The 12,441-nt window shown below is 48.7% G+C and overlaps 1 protein-coding gene across 6 annotated transcripts in view; it reads left to right on the top strand.

The window, feature by feature from the left end:
- PC (pyruvate carboxylase) overlaps positions 1-12,441 on the top strand; it is a 102,772-nt gene that overhangs the window by 57,481 nt on the left and 32,850 nt on the right. The window lies entirely within an intron of this gene.

The following is a 12,441-nucleotide window of genomic DNA, read 5'->3' as shown; positions in this document are numbered from 1 at the left end:
AAGACTGCTTTGTACCTTTCTATCTTCCCAAGTCGCTGTTGAGAAATCCAAAACCTTGCTGATTTGGGGTTCTTTGTGCCCCCTTTCCCCTACTTTCTGAAAGCTTACAGCGTCTGACATGTCATGCCATGCGTGGTGTGGGTCTGCACGCGTCCATCCTGTTGGCTCAATGCATACTTCTGTGTGGAAACGTGACCTCCTGTCCTGGGGGTGTCTGGAATTGTTTCTTCCCCTGTGTTTTCCCTGTCCTTTCTTTCTGAGACTGTTATTTAATTTTTGGATCTCTTGAATGGCCTCACATTTTTTTCCCCTTTCTTTTCTACTTTCCATTTCTTTGTCCTTTGGTTTCAGTCTCTAGGAGATTCCCTTAACCTAATCTTCCAACCCTTCTATTGATTTTTTTTTTGTCTTTCCCATCATATTTTTAATTTCCAGGAGCTTTTCTTGCTCTCTGACTAGGTCTTTACAAATACATGCAAGCATCCTGTTGTCTCACTTGTGAGTCTCTTGCTTCTTTGAGGATATTAGTGCCGTGTTTAAGTTTTTCCTCCTTGCATTAACTGTTTCCTCCAAATGGCTTTTTTTCTGCTGTTTTCCTTTGGTCTCTGTCTTTGAAGGAATCTGTTCTCAGCTGCCCAGGGATCTTCGGTTGCCTGCTCACAATTAGTAGTAGGGGCTAAAAACTGCCTGGGAGTCCAGCTTCCCAGTTGCACAGTGGTGATGAGGCACGCTGTTTGTTGGGGAACCTCAGTATCAATATCCTGAGGTCTTCACTCTTGGGCTGGGTCAGGTATTGGGGGAGGGGAAGGGCTGGCTGCTTGCTCTCCAGGGGCCGAGTGGGCGAGGGGAGAGGATGAATAGGCTCACTTAACCTTCCCCTCCTGTTTCTGACAGAGTACCCTGGCCCTCAGCTGTGCCTTGCACCCCCAGTGCAGACCCTGAGCTTCGCCCTCTCCAAAGAGCAGACCTCTGTTCTTCAGAAGAGGGCAGGGGAGGGTGATCTCCAGCAGCATGAGGATCTAGGGACTAACTGCTTCTCAGAAGCTCTCACCAGCTTCCATTGCACGTATCAGCCGGTTCATCTCAGGACCTGGCTCACAGTTCCCTGCCCTTCTTGGATTCTGTGGTGGACACTGGTAGATGATCAGCCTTCCCACTACCAGGTAGGGCCGTGATGTTCCTGTGGTCTCCCCTCCTGGTCTCCCTGTCCTTGGGGATTGACAGCTTAAAAAGCAAAAACCTCTTGGGACTTCCCTGGTTGGCCATTGGTTAAGACTTTACCTCCTGATGCCGGGAGTGTGTGGGTTCAATCCCTGGTTGGGGAGCCAAGATCCAAAATACCTCACAGCCAATAAACCAAAACGTAAAACAGAAGCAATATTGTAACAAATTCAGTAAAGACTTGGAAAAACAAATGGTCCAATTAAAAAAAAAAAAATCTAAAAACAAAAATCTCTTTTACTCAGTCCACCCTAAAGGAAATCAACCCTGAATATTCATTGGAAGGACTGATGCTGAAGCTGAGGCTCCAATACTTTGGCCACCTGATGCGAAGAACAGACTCATTGGAAAAGACCCTGATGCTGGGAAAGATTGAGGGCAAAACGAGAAGAGGGCGGCAGAGGATGAGATGGACATGAATGTGAACACACTCTGGGAGATAGTGAAGGATGGAGAAACCTGGTGGGCTACAGTCCATGGGATTGCAAAGAGTCAGAAACAACTTAGCAACTGAATAACAACAGTTTTGGTGGGATTTGGGGCGGGAGAGAAAAAAATTACCCAGACAGGAGCAGGCTTTGCACAGAGAAAAGGGCATCCAGGTGGGGAGCGTCTCAGTGGAGGGAGTGCTCTGACGGGAGACAGGAGTGTGCTTGGACTACTTGGGAAGTAGGAGGAGGCAGTTTGGCTGGTGTTAGGACCCTGGAGGCTGAGGGGTGGTGGGAAGTGGGGCTTGACAGGCAGGTGGGACTAATGACTGGGAGGCAAGATTCTTACCTGTGGGCAATAAAGGTCATAGTGGGTTTTTTAAAAAAGAGAGTGAAAGGAATCCTGCATTTGGGGTGTTCTCCCTGGTATACAGCATGAATTGCTAGCTAAAGCCAGCCAGTGGCAATGGGTGGTCATGGATAGGGGGCTTTTACAATAGTTCAGGTAGTAAAAAGGGTGCCATCAGGGGTGGGTTAGTGGAAATGAAAGGAAGGAGGATGTGAGTGACTTCAGAGGAAGAGCTGATGGGCCTTCTTGACTATATGTGGGAAAGGGAAGGGCAAAAATGACCCCCAAACTGAAGCCCTGGTTCTCTGGGGACAGAGGACAAGAGGTATTGACTTTTGGGGAGTGTGTGTCGTCTGGAATGGACAAGGGGCAGGGTGAGTTCTGTTACAGAACAGTCATTTGACATGTATATCCAACAGCTGTTGTGTTAAATCCTCACATTTCAACCTGCAGATGCCTCTGTTGCTTAAGAAAGAGAGGAAGGGGGGCTGGAGGTGGGGAGAGAAAAGATATCAAGGTTATGAACAAGGAAATCAGTTCCCTAAAAAGCAAGACTAATTTTCATGTTGTTAAATGAGTTTCATTAGTGTTGCAGAATGGTTTCTGAACTGCCTTGAGTGTAGGGAGACTTTCTGATTCATTTCTTCCTTAGCTCATCCTCATGTTTTGACCGAATTAAGCGCTCTATACAAGAGACTTTTATCAAAAGACACAGAGGCCTCTTTATATATATATATATATATGAGTATAGTTGATTTGGGCTTCCCAGGAGACTCAGTGGTAAAGAATCAGCCTTTTCTCCATACCCTCTCTAACTCTTGTTTATAGATTTTCTGATGATGGCCATTTTGACCAATGTTAGGTGGCATCTCGTTGTAGTTTTGATTTGCATTTCTCTGATAATTAGCATGATGGGCAGGGAAGCCTGGTGTTGCTGCAGTTCATGGGGTCTCAAAGAGTCGGATACGACTGGGTGACTGAACTGAACTGATGATTAGTGATGTTGAGCATCTTTTCATGTGCTTTTTGGTCACCTGTATGTCTTATTTGAAGAAATATTTAGATCTGCTGGCTTCCCTGTGGCTCAGATGGTAAAGAATCTGCCTGCAATGTGGGAGACCAGGGTTCGATCCCAGGGTTGGGGGATCCCCTGGAGGAGGGCATGGTGACCCACACCAGTATTCTTACCTGGAGAATCCCCATGGACAGAGGAGGGTGGCGGGCTCCTGTCCATGGGGTCGCAGAGTCAGACACGACTGAGCGACTAAGCACTGCACAGCACACAGCCAATTTTATGATTGGACTTTTTTATATTGAGCTGCATGAACTGTCTGTGTATTTTGGAGATTAATCCTTTGTTGGTAGCTTCGTTTGCAAATATTTTCTCCCATTCTGGGGGCTGTCTTTTTAGCTTGTATGATTTCCTTTGCTGTGCAAAAGCTTTTAAGTTTAACTGGATCCCATTTGTTTGTTGTTATTTTCATTATTCTAGGAGGTGGACCTGAAGAGATATTGCTGTGATTTATGTCTAAGAGTGTTCTGCCTATGTTTTCCTCTAAGAGTTTTACAGTATCTGATCTTATATTTGGGTCTTTAATACATCTTGAGTTTTTTTTGTGTGTACAGTACTGGAGAATGTTCTAATTTATTCTTTTACAGGTAATTGTTCAGTTTTCCCAGCACCACTTATTGAAGAGACTATCTTTTCTCCATTGGATACTTTTGTCTCCTTTGTTGTAGATTAATTGACCATAGGTGGTGATGGTTGTGCAGTTGCTAAGTGGTGTCTGACACTTTGCAACCCTGTGGACTACAGCACGCTAGGCTCCTCTGCCCTCCATTGTCTCCCAGAGTTTGCTCAAATTCGTGTCCATCGAGTCAGTGATGCTATCTAGCCATCTCATCCACTGCTGCCGTCTTCTCCTTTTGCCTTCAATCTTTGCTAGCATTCTTTTCCAATGAGTAGGCTCTTTGGATCAGGTGGCCAAAGTATTGGAGCCTCAGCTTCAGCATCAGTCCTTCCAATGAATATTCAGAGTTGATTTCAACTCTTCTCTAAATATTTGATAGAATTCACCTGTGAAGCCATCTGGTACTGGACTTCTGTTTGTTGGAAGTTTAAAAATCACAGTTTTAGTTACAGTACTTATGACTGGTCTGTTCATATTTTATATTTCATCTCGGTTCAGACTTGGAAGATTATACTTTTCTAAGAATCCTTTTTCATTTCTAATTTTATTGATTTGAGCCATCCCCCCTTTTTATGGCTAAAGGCTTATCAATTTTGCTTATCTTTTCAAAGAACTAGCTTTTCGTTTCATCAACCTTTTCTGTTGTTACCTTTTCTATTATTTTTTGTCTCTATTTCATTTAATTTTACTCTGATCTTTATAATTTCTTTCCTTCTACTAACTTTGAGTTTTGTTTGTTCTTCTTTCTCTAATTGCTTTAGGTGTAAATTAGACTGTTTATCTGAGAGTTTTCTTGTTTCCTGAAGTTAGACTGTATCGCTATCAACTTCCCCCAGAAGCCTCTTTATTTGAGTTCTGTAGCCAAAAGGGAAAGTGCACCCAGGCCACGCTTAATGCCTTTCTTTAGGTCACTATGGCATGCTCAGCCTGTCTGGGTGTTGTTTCAACTGTGGGTCCCAGGAGGTGGGGACCTAGTTGTAGCGTTTGCCGATTTCTGTCGTGTACAGACGCCCACTGGGGTCAGTTTCACGTTGCCAGCTCACTGTCACCGAGCCCAGCGTTGGAAAGGGCAGCGCCAGGGAGCCAGTAGGGCCAGCGGCACCTGGTGTGGGTGGCTCACAGGTCCTCGCCCAGAGGATGTGCCTGAGTGGGATGACCTCATTTCTTAGGTGGTCCAGCTTGCTTTGACTGAGGAGGCTATGAGGGTCCTGTTGTGCTTCAAAGCGTTGTCTTCACAAACAAGGTGCTTCTTGCATAGCCCGGCCTGATCCGGCTGCCTCTGGTTCCCCTTCACGGCCCCAGCCCCGCCTACCTCTGCCCATCAGAAGCAGGGCCGGTCCCCACTTCAGCCTCTGTACTGCTGATACTGAAAACTGACATTTATAATAAAGGCCAGTTTATGTGCCAGACACTCTTCTGAGCACGCTACGCACATTAACTCGTTTGATCTTTGTATGCAGCCTGTGCACATGACTGTCATTAGTGCTGATTTTACAGATGAAGAAATCAAGGCCTGGAGGCTGTGCAGCCTGCCCAGAGCTAGGTGGGCTTGGTGGAGCCCCGATCGGAACCCGGGCCATTGGACCCCTGAGGTCTTCCTGCTGTGTCCTCCCTGCCCTGTTAGGTCACATCTGGGAATTCTCTGCACGTGTTTTTTTCTCAGATCCAGTCAGGGCCTCAGCACTGCTGGTGTACTGGGATTGCCAGATAAAATACAGGCTAGCTAGTTAAGTTCAAATTTCAGATAAACCAGTAACTTAGTACTGTAAGTATGTGCCATATATTGCATGGGATATACTTGTACATTTTTCTAAGAATGCAGTTTAGTTGAAATTCAAATTCTCACTGGACAGTTTGCATTTCAGTTGGCTGAATCTGGAGGCCCTTAGCTCAGTGGCTTTATCTTGGTTGAGAAGAGAGTCAGGTGCCCAGGAGGAGATTGAAGTAATCAGTCTTGCCACTCACATTTCTCTGCCCAGGTTGTGCTAAGAACTACCAGTCTCTGACTCATGTACACTTTATTTAAATTATTAGTAGTATTATTTTTAACTTCTTGGCAATACACACGGGATCCTGGTTACCCAATGAGGGATCGAACCCATGCCCCCTGCACTGGAAGCATGGAGGGAAGTCTGTCATGGCACATCTTAAACTGAAATACATTCGTGCTCCAGGTGTGTCCAACTCTGTGTGACCCCAGGAACCGTAGCCCGCCAAGCTGCTCTGTTCATAGGACTTCCCAGGCACGAATACTGGAGTGGGTTGCCATTCCCTTTTCTGGGGGATCTTCCCTACCCAGGGATTGAACCTGAGTCTCCTGCATTGGCAGGCAGATTCTTTACCACCGCACCACCAGGGAAGCCCACAGTAAAATATACTTAATATCTAAATTCCAAACATATCTAGCTTTGCTTCTTTAAAGAAAGAATATTAACACAACCTGTTATAGGAGCACGCCAAGATACAGCTAAATCACAAGAGAGACTTAAGACATCTCGTGGTGTGTGTGTGCTCAGACGCTCAGTTGTATCTGACTCTGTGGACATCTCTTAAGTTTCCTGCATTAGCAGGCAGATTCTTTACCACTGCTGTCACCTGGAAAGCCCAGGAAATCTCATAAATCAGTCTAGTAAAGTAAATGTCGCTCAGTCGTGTCCAACTTGCAACCCCATGGACTGTAGCCTACCAGGTTCCTCCGTCCATGGGATTTTCCAGGCAAGAATACTGGAGTGGGTTGCCATTTCCTTCTCCAGGAGATCTTCCAAACCCAGGGATCGAACCCAGGTCTCCTGTGTTGTAGGCAGACGCTTTACTGTCTGAGCCACTGGGGAAGTCAGTGGCCCATAAGTCAGTCTAATGTTTTGGTATTCCAGAAGACTCACTTGACCTAAATTGACTCATTCGGGAAAAAAGTTTTAAACCTCCTCAGAGGGAAATGTCATTGCTTTTTCTAATCAATCTCTTTTGCTGACCTGACCAGCCAGATATTTTTCTTAAAGCTTATCTCATCCTGTCTTTATTAAAAAGACTTTTCTTGAAGTCTCTTCCTGCCTCTCGGAGCAGCCGTGGCTAACCAGGAGTTCGGGTGTGAACAAGGAGCACACTGCAGGTCCGACTGCAGGTCCACTGTCCCTGGGCTGCTCCTTCCCTGGCTGTGCCTCTCAGAATGTGATGTCTCAGCCTAGAGAGCCGGGACACAGAAGCCACTGGTCATTTCAGTCCTTGGTGGGGTCAGTGCCTCAGCTGGTCCCCTGGGTCCCAACCAGCCACACCCTCCTGGCTGCCCATGGCTGGCACCGGGGTGTTCTACACTGGGACTCAGAGCAGGGGGTGCTTTTCATCTAATTCAAGGCCCGTCTTTCACCTGAGCCGAACTCCTGGGGGTGCTCCGTCCTTTAACTCCACGCAGCCCACCCTCCTGTCTCCATACAGCATTGGCTCTATTTCCTGAGCTCCTCCTCTGCAAGGTATAGCTCACTTTTACTCCCATCCCTACAGCCCACTTTCCCTGCCCTCCTCCTTCCTGCATGGTCATGTAACCATTTTAAAGTACACTTTCAGTTTTAACCTTATTAAAATGAAGTAAATTTTGACCATTGAGAACACTGAGTATATACATGATAACACTTCCCTGTAAAACTTCTGTTTCCCCGAGTTACTTTTTACCTCATTCCTTCTTCCCCAGACCAGCTGTAACTTGCCACCTCCTCCATGTTCTTTCAGAGATATCAGGTAATCCAGCCTTTTGGTCTATGTGTAGAGCCCCCATTCCCCTCAGAGCCCCACTCCTAGAAGCTTCCTGGCCTGTGCTGTTGTCTGGAGCAGTGGTTCTCACAGCCGCCAGGGCCTCCGTCATCCCCTGAGGATCCCTGTCATCCCCTGAGGATCCCCGGCTTCCTTCCGTGCCGGCTCCCAGGCCTCTCGTCTTGGTTTGTTTACTCCCTTGTTTTGTCAGCACGTGTCCCCCAGGAGCTTCCTGGACAGATGCACACGCGGGTGGGAAGATTTCCTTGGCCAAGTCCTGTCTGAACATACCTTTGTTTTGCCCCCACACTTGATTGACAGTCTAACTGGGTAGAGGATTCTAGGTTGGAGAGTGTGTCAACTTTAAAAAGACGCACTATGTGGGAACTGTGAGTTAAATTTTCTTTGGAGCAACATGAGGACTGCAACCCTGGAGACAGCACCTCAGCTGGCCCTGAGACTGCCATGAAGAGCTGGGGGGAAAGTGTGATTTTGGTGAAGGGGGATTACATGCAATGAAGCACATACTTTTCGAGAAGGTTTCTACTGTCTCATAAAGCTTTGCTGGCCATGAGAAACGGTTGTCACCATGAAGGATATTAGCCCTTTTCCAGATTGGGGAGATACAAGAACTGGGCTCATAAAATCAGCTCCTGAAAATATCTAACTGTCTGAAGACCTGTACTGCCAGTTTTTCCTGGAGCACAGAATGTCTCATTCCTGCTTTCCACCCTGAACTCCTTTCAGGATGTGTTGAAGGTCACCAGCTAGAGCAGCATATGATTTAATCCTTGTAGAGGTAGATGACAAATGCCCATGGCAAGTGCCAGTTTGTAGTTGATAAGAGTTTCCCTCAGAAGTGGCTCAGCATCACCGTGACCTCCTTCTTGTCTTCGGGAGTCTAGTGGGCTGCATGATGGCCCCTAGAGATGTCCAGGTCCTCATCCGTGGCACCTGTGAGTGTCACGTTATCAGGAGAAGGGTCTTTACAGAAATGACGAAGTGAAGGATCCTGACATGGGGAGGTGACCCTGGCTTACCTGGGGACCCTAAATGCCGTCTCAGTTGTCCTCAGAAGAGGTCCTAGAAGTGATGATAGAGGCAGAGACAGAAGTGATGAGGCCACAATCAGAGGTTCCCCGGAAGCTAGAGGAGGCGAGGAAAGACACTGCCCTGCAGCCTCCAGAGGGGGTGTGTCTGCCTGCGCCTCGATCTGGGCCCAGCGGAGCAGATGCGGAACTTCCGGCCTCCAGAAGTGAACATCTTGGTTGTTTTAAGCCACCGAGAATGAATACAGGAAGCTAACGGGATGCCCCGATCTCACTTGCAGGCAGGACTTTTTGCATCGGCTGGGGCTCAGAGGGTCTGTACCACCCAAGGGTGCGTCCCTCGCTCCAGGAGGCACTGCTGGGTGACTCTGCCCTGCACCCCCTACCGGGGGCTCCCTGAGAGTGGGCTCCCTGGACTCAGTCTCCCATTTTTTCACCTCTTCTCCGATTTGCCACATGTCAGTCTTTTTGTAATGCTTTCTGGGTGATGTCCTCGACTGTCTTCTGATTCTTCTATTTATTATGTTTAAAAATGTCTGCGATGCTATTTTTAATCGCCTAGAGCTCTTTCTCGTTGCCTTTTTAAAATAGCTGCCGCCTCTTAATGCAATAGCTTCTCTTACTTCTCTTAGATTAATTATAGTTGTTTTTTTCCCCCCTCTAAGTATCTGCTCTCTCTATTACTTTCTCCTCAGAGTTCCATGTTTTTATTCCCAATTTGTTTTGGGGGATTTTTCGGCTCTGTCCTCAGACATCTGATAACTTGGGCTGTCCCTTCGTGCTAAAGACGATTGGAAAGTCTGGACATGGTGGGGCTTTTGGACCAGTGGTCCTGACCCCGAGAGAAGGCTGCAGGCCACCTTTTCTTCGGGCACCCAGTACGTGTCAGTAGCCATGTGACATTCACCCTGGGCTGGCAGGCTCCTGGAGAGGAGCACTCTAGGTGCTCCCTGGCCATCCGCGTGAGAACCGCTTTGTAGAGTGAGGACTCTGGTCTCCCCTGTTATCTTCAGCTCTGTGGGCTACCCTTCTGGGTCGCATGCCATGGGGGTGTCTTTCCAGGGGCCCAGTCTCTCTTCTTCTGAAAGGCGCTGGTGCCTGGTGGGTCAGGAGTGGGGCTCTGGATGCCTGTGACCACTGCATCCAGCTCTGAACTTTTCCTAACAGCATGCCCTGGGCATGTGACTCCATCTGTCCTGCCTGAGTCCCAGTGTCCACAACTCTAGACCGGGGAACGCAGGTGGACAGTCGCAGGGGTCGTTGCGAGGATTCAGGGAGTGACTGTGTCAGACTCAGCAGGGCTGAGGCCATTTGCTGTTCCTGTGGTTCTGCTGACATGTGGTGTGGAGGCGGGTATGGGCCCCTCAGCCCCTTAGACTGTAACTGCACATGAAAGTGAAAGTCGCTCAGTCGTGTCCGACTCTGTGACCCCATGGACTATACAGTCCGCAGAATTCTCCAGGCCAGAATACGGGAGTGGGTAGCCAGCCTTTCCCTTCTCCAGGGATCTTCCCAACCCAGGGAATGAACCCAGGTCTCCCGCAGGGCAGGCGGATTCTTTACCAGCTGAGCCACAAGGGAAGCTCAAGAATACTGGAGTGGGTAGCCTCTCCCTTCTCCAGGGATCTTCCCGGCCCAGGAATCGAACCAGGGCCTCCTGCATTGCAGGCGGATTCTTCACCAACGGAGCTACCAGGGAAGCCCTTCGCCCCAGTGAATCCTGAGTCTCTCAGGAGGCTGCAGCTCACATCCGCTCGGGCTGTGACTGCCTCTGCGTGCTCCCCACCCCCTGCTCATTGTCACTTGCCCACGTGCTGTGCATCTTCCAGTTTCACGGCCTCTCTTATCTGGGCTTTCCCATTCTTTATCCTTGAGGGTTTGTACTGTTTAAAGAAAGATCCTTTTGGGCCTTCCCTCGTGGTCCAGTGGTTAGGACTCCACGCTTTCACTGCCGAGGGCCCAGGTTTGATCCCTAGTCGAGGAACTTAATTTCCCACAAGCCATGCAATGCAGCCAACAAACAACAACAAAAAAGATCCTCTCACTGATGGGCTCCCTGGTGGCTCAGCTGGTAAAGAATCTGCCTGCCCTGCGGGAGATCTGGGTTCGATCCCTGGGTCAGGAAGATCCCTGGAGAAGGGATAGGCTACCCACTCCAGTATTCCTGAGCTTCCCTTGTGGCTCAGCTGGTAAAGAATCCGCCTGCCCTGCGGGAGACCTGGGTTTGATCCCTGGGTTGGCACGATCCCCTGGAGAAGGGAAAGGCTACCCACTCCAATATTCTGGCCTGGAGAATTCCATGGACTGTATAGTCCATGTGGTCGCAAAGAGTCGGACACAACTGAGCGACTTTCCCTTTCACTGATGTTTTAGTGGGATTGCGGAAGGGTAGAAATGAACCCCTGTGTTTGATTCATACATTCACCAGACCTAACTGTTACCATAAAACTAAGTCAGTGTAGTGATAACAGTTTATTCTGGGGTTATCGGTCTTATATTACTGGCTGTATTGTCTGTATTTTTCAAATGTTTCATAAAAGAAAGGAAAAGAAAGAGGGAAAGAAAGTGTCCCTTGATCCTAGTGCCCTCTACCTCATCCTACACCTCTCTTATTTCCACCTTCCTAACATCTTTGTCCAGACATTCAGTTCAGTTCAGTTGCTCAGTCGTGTCCCACTCTTTGCGACCCCATGGACTGCAACACGCAAGGCTTCCCTGTCCATCACCAACTCCTGGAGTTAACTCAAAAACTCATGTCCATTGAGTCGGTGATGCCAGCCAACCATCTCATCCTCTGTCGTCCCCTTCTCTTTTGCTTGCAGTCTTTCCCAGCATCAGGGTCTTTTCCAGTGAGTCAGTTCTTCGAATCAGGTGGCCAAAGTATGGGAGCTTCAGCTTTAGCATCAGTCCTTCCAATGAATATTCAGGACTGATTTTTCTTTAGGATGGACTGGTTGGATCTCCTTGCAGTCCAAGGGACTCTCAGGAGTCTTCTCCAACACCACAGTTCAGAAGCATAGTCCAAAACCACAGTCCAGACATTGAGGGTTTGCAATAGACACCACCTTGCCTCCCACTGACTCTTGCTGCCTTAGACACTGAACATTCCTCGGAACCCCAGCTCTCACGACACCACCATGGCCCTGGCTGGTCCTGGTTAGCGGGTGTTTCTGGGCACCCCGTCCATTCATCCTGCTCTCCTCTCCCAGCAGGACAGGGCCCCCAGACCATCTTCTCCTGCTCAGGACATGGCAGATTCACGCCTAGCAGCCTGTTTGGCTTCCCCGGCTGAAGAGCTCGTGGTTAATTCTAGCTCATCAGGGTCAAAATGGAACTTGCTTGCCTCTGCCTATATCCATGTCAATGTTCCTTAACTTGGCATTGCCCCTGTTCACCCCTCCCCTTAAAAAGGAACCGAGAGCCACCCTCACCGGTGGCCTCTTCACTGTTGTCTAACAGGTCTAGAGGTGATAACCCCAGTGTGTTTCTTGCCCTCGTTTTCTCTTGCCTATGTTAGAATGGCTTTCCTGGGGGCTCAGACGGCACAGAATCTGCCTGTAATGCGGGGGACCCAGGTTCAATCCCTGGGTTGAGAAGATCCCCTAGAGAAGGAAATGGCAACCCACTCCAGTATTCTTGCCTGGAAAATTCCATGGACAGACGAGCCTGGTGGGCTACAGTCCATGGGCTCGCAAAGAATCGGACGTGACTTAGCAACTAACACACGTGTTAGAACATCTTCCTTGTTCCTCCTCCACCTCTAGTCTTTCCTCCTCAAATTCAGGCTCCTCATAGCAGCCAGAGGGGCCCTCTAAATTGCAAATCCCTCCTCCTCGGCCTGGCCTCCTGGGTCATATTTCCTGACGTTGAGGATGAGTCTGCGCCCCTTGCTAGACAGGCAGGCTGGTGACCTGGAGTCCAAGTGTCTGTCCTTCATCTCCCCGGGGCAGCTCACTCCC

Source organism: Oryx dammah, unplaced genomic scaffold (assembly GCF_014754425.2).
Source record: "Oryx dammah isolate SB20612 unplaced genomic scaffold, SCBI_Odam_1.1 HiC_scaffold_15, whole genome shotgun sequence".
Lineage (NCBI taxonomy): Eukaryota > Metazoa > Chordata > Mammalia > Artiodactyla > Bovidae > Oryx > Oryx dammah.
The sequence above is the reverse complement of the archived record's forward strand: the minus strand, read 5'-3'. Positions and strand labels throughout refer to the sequence as shown.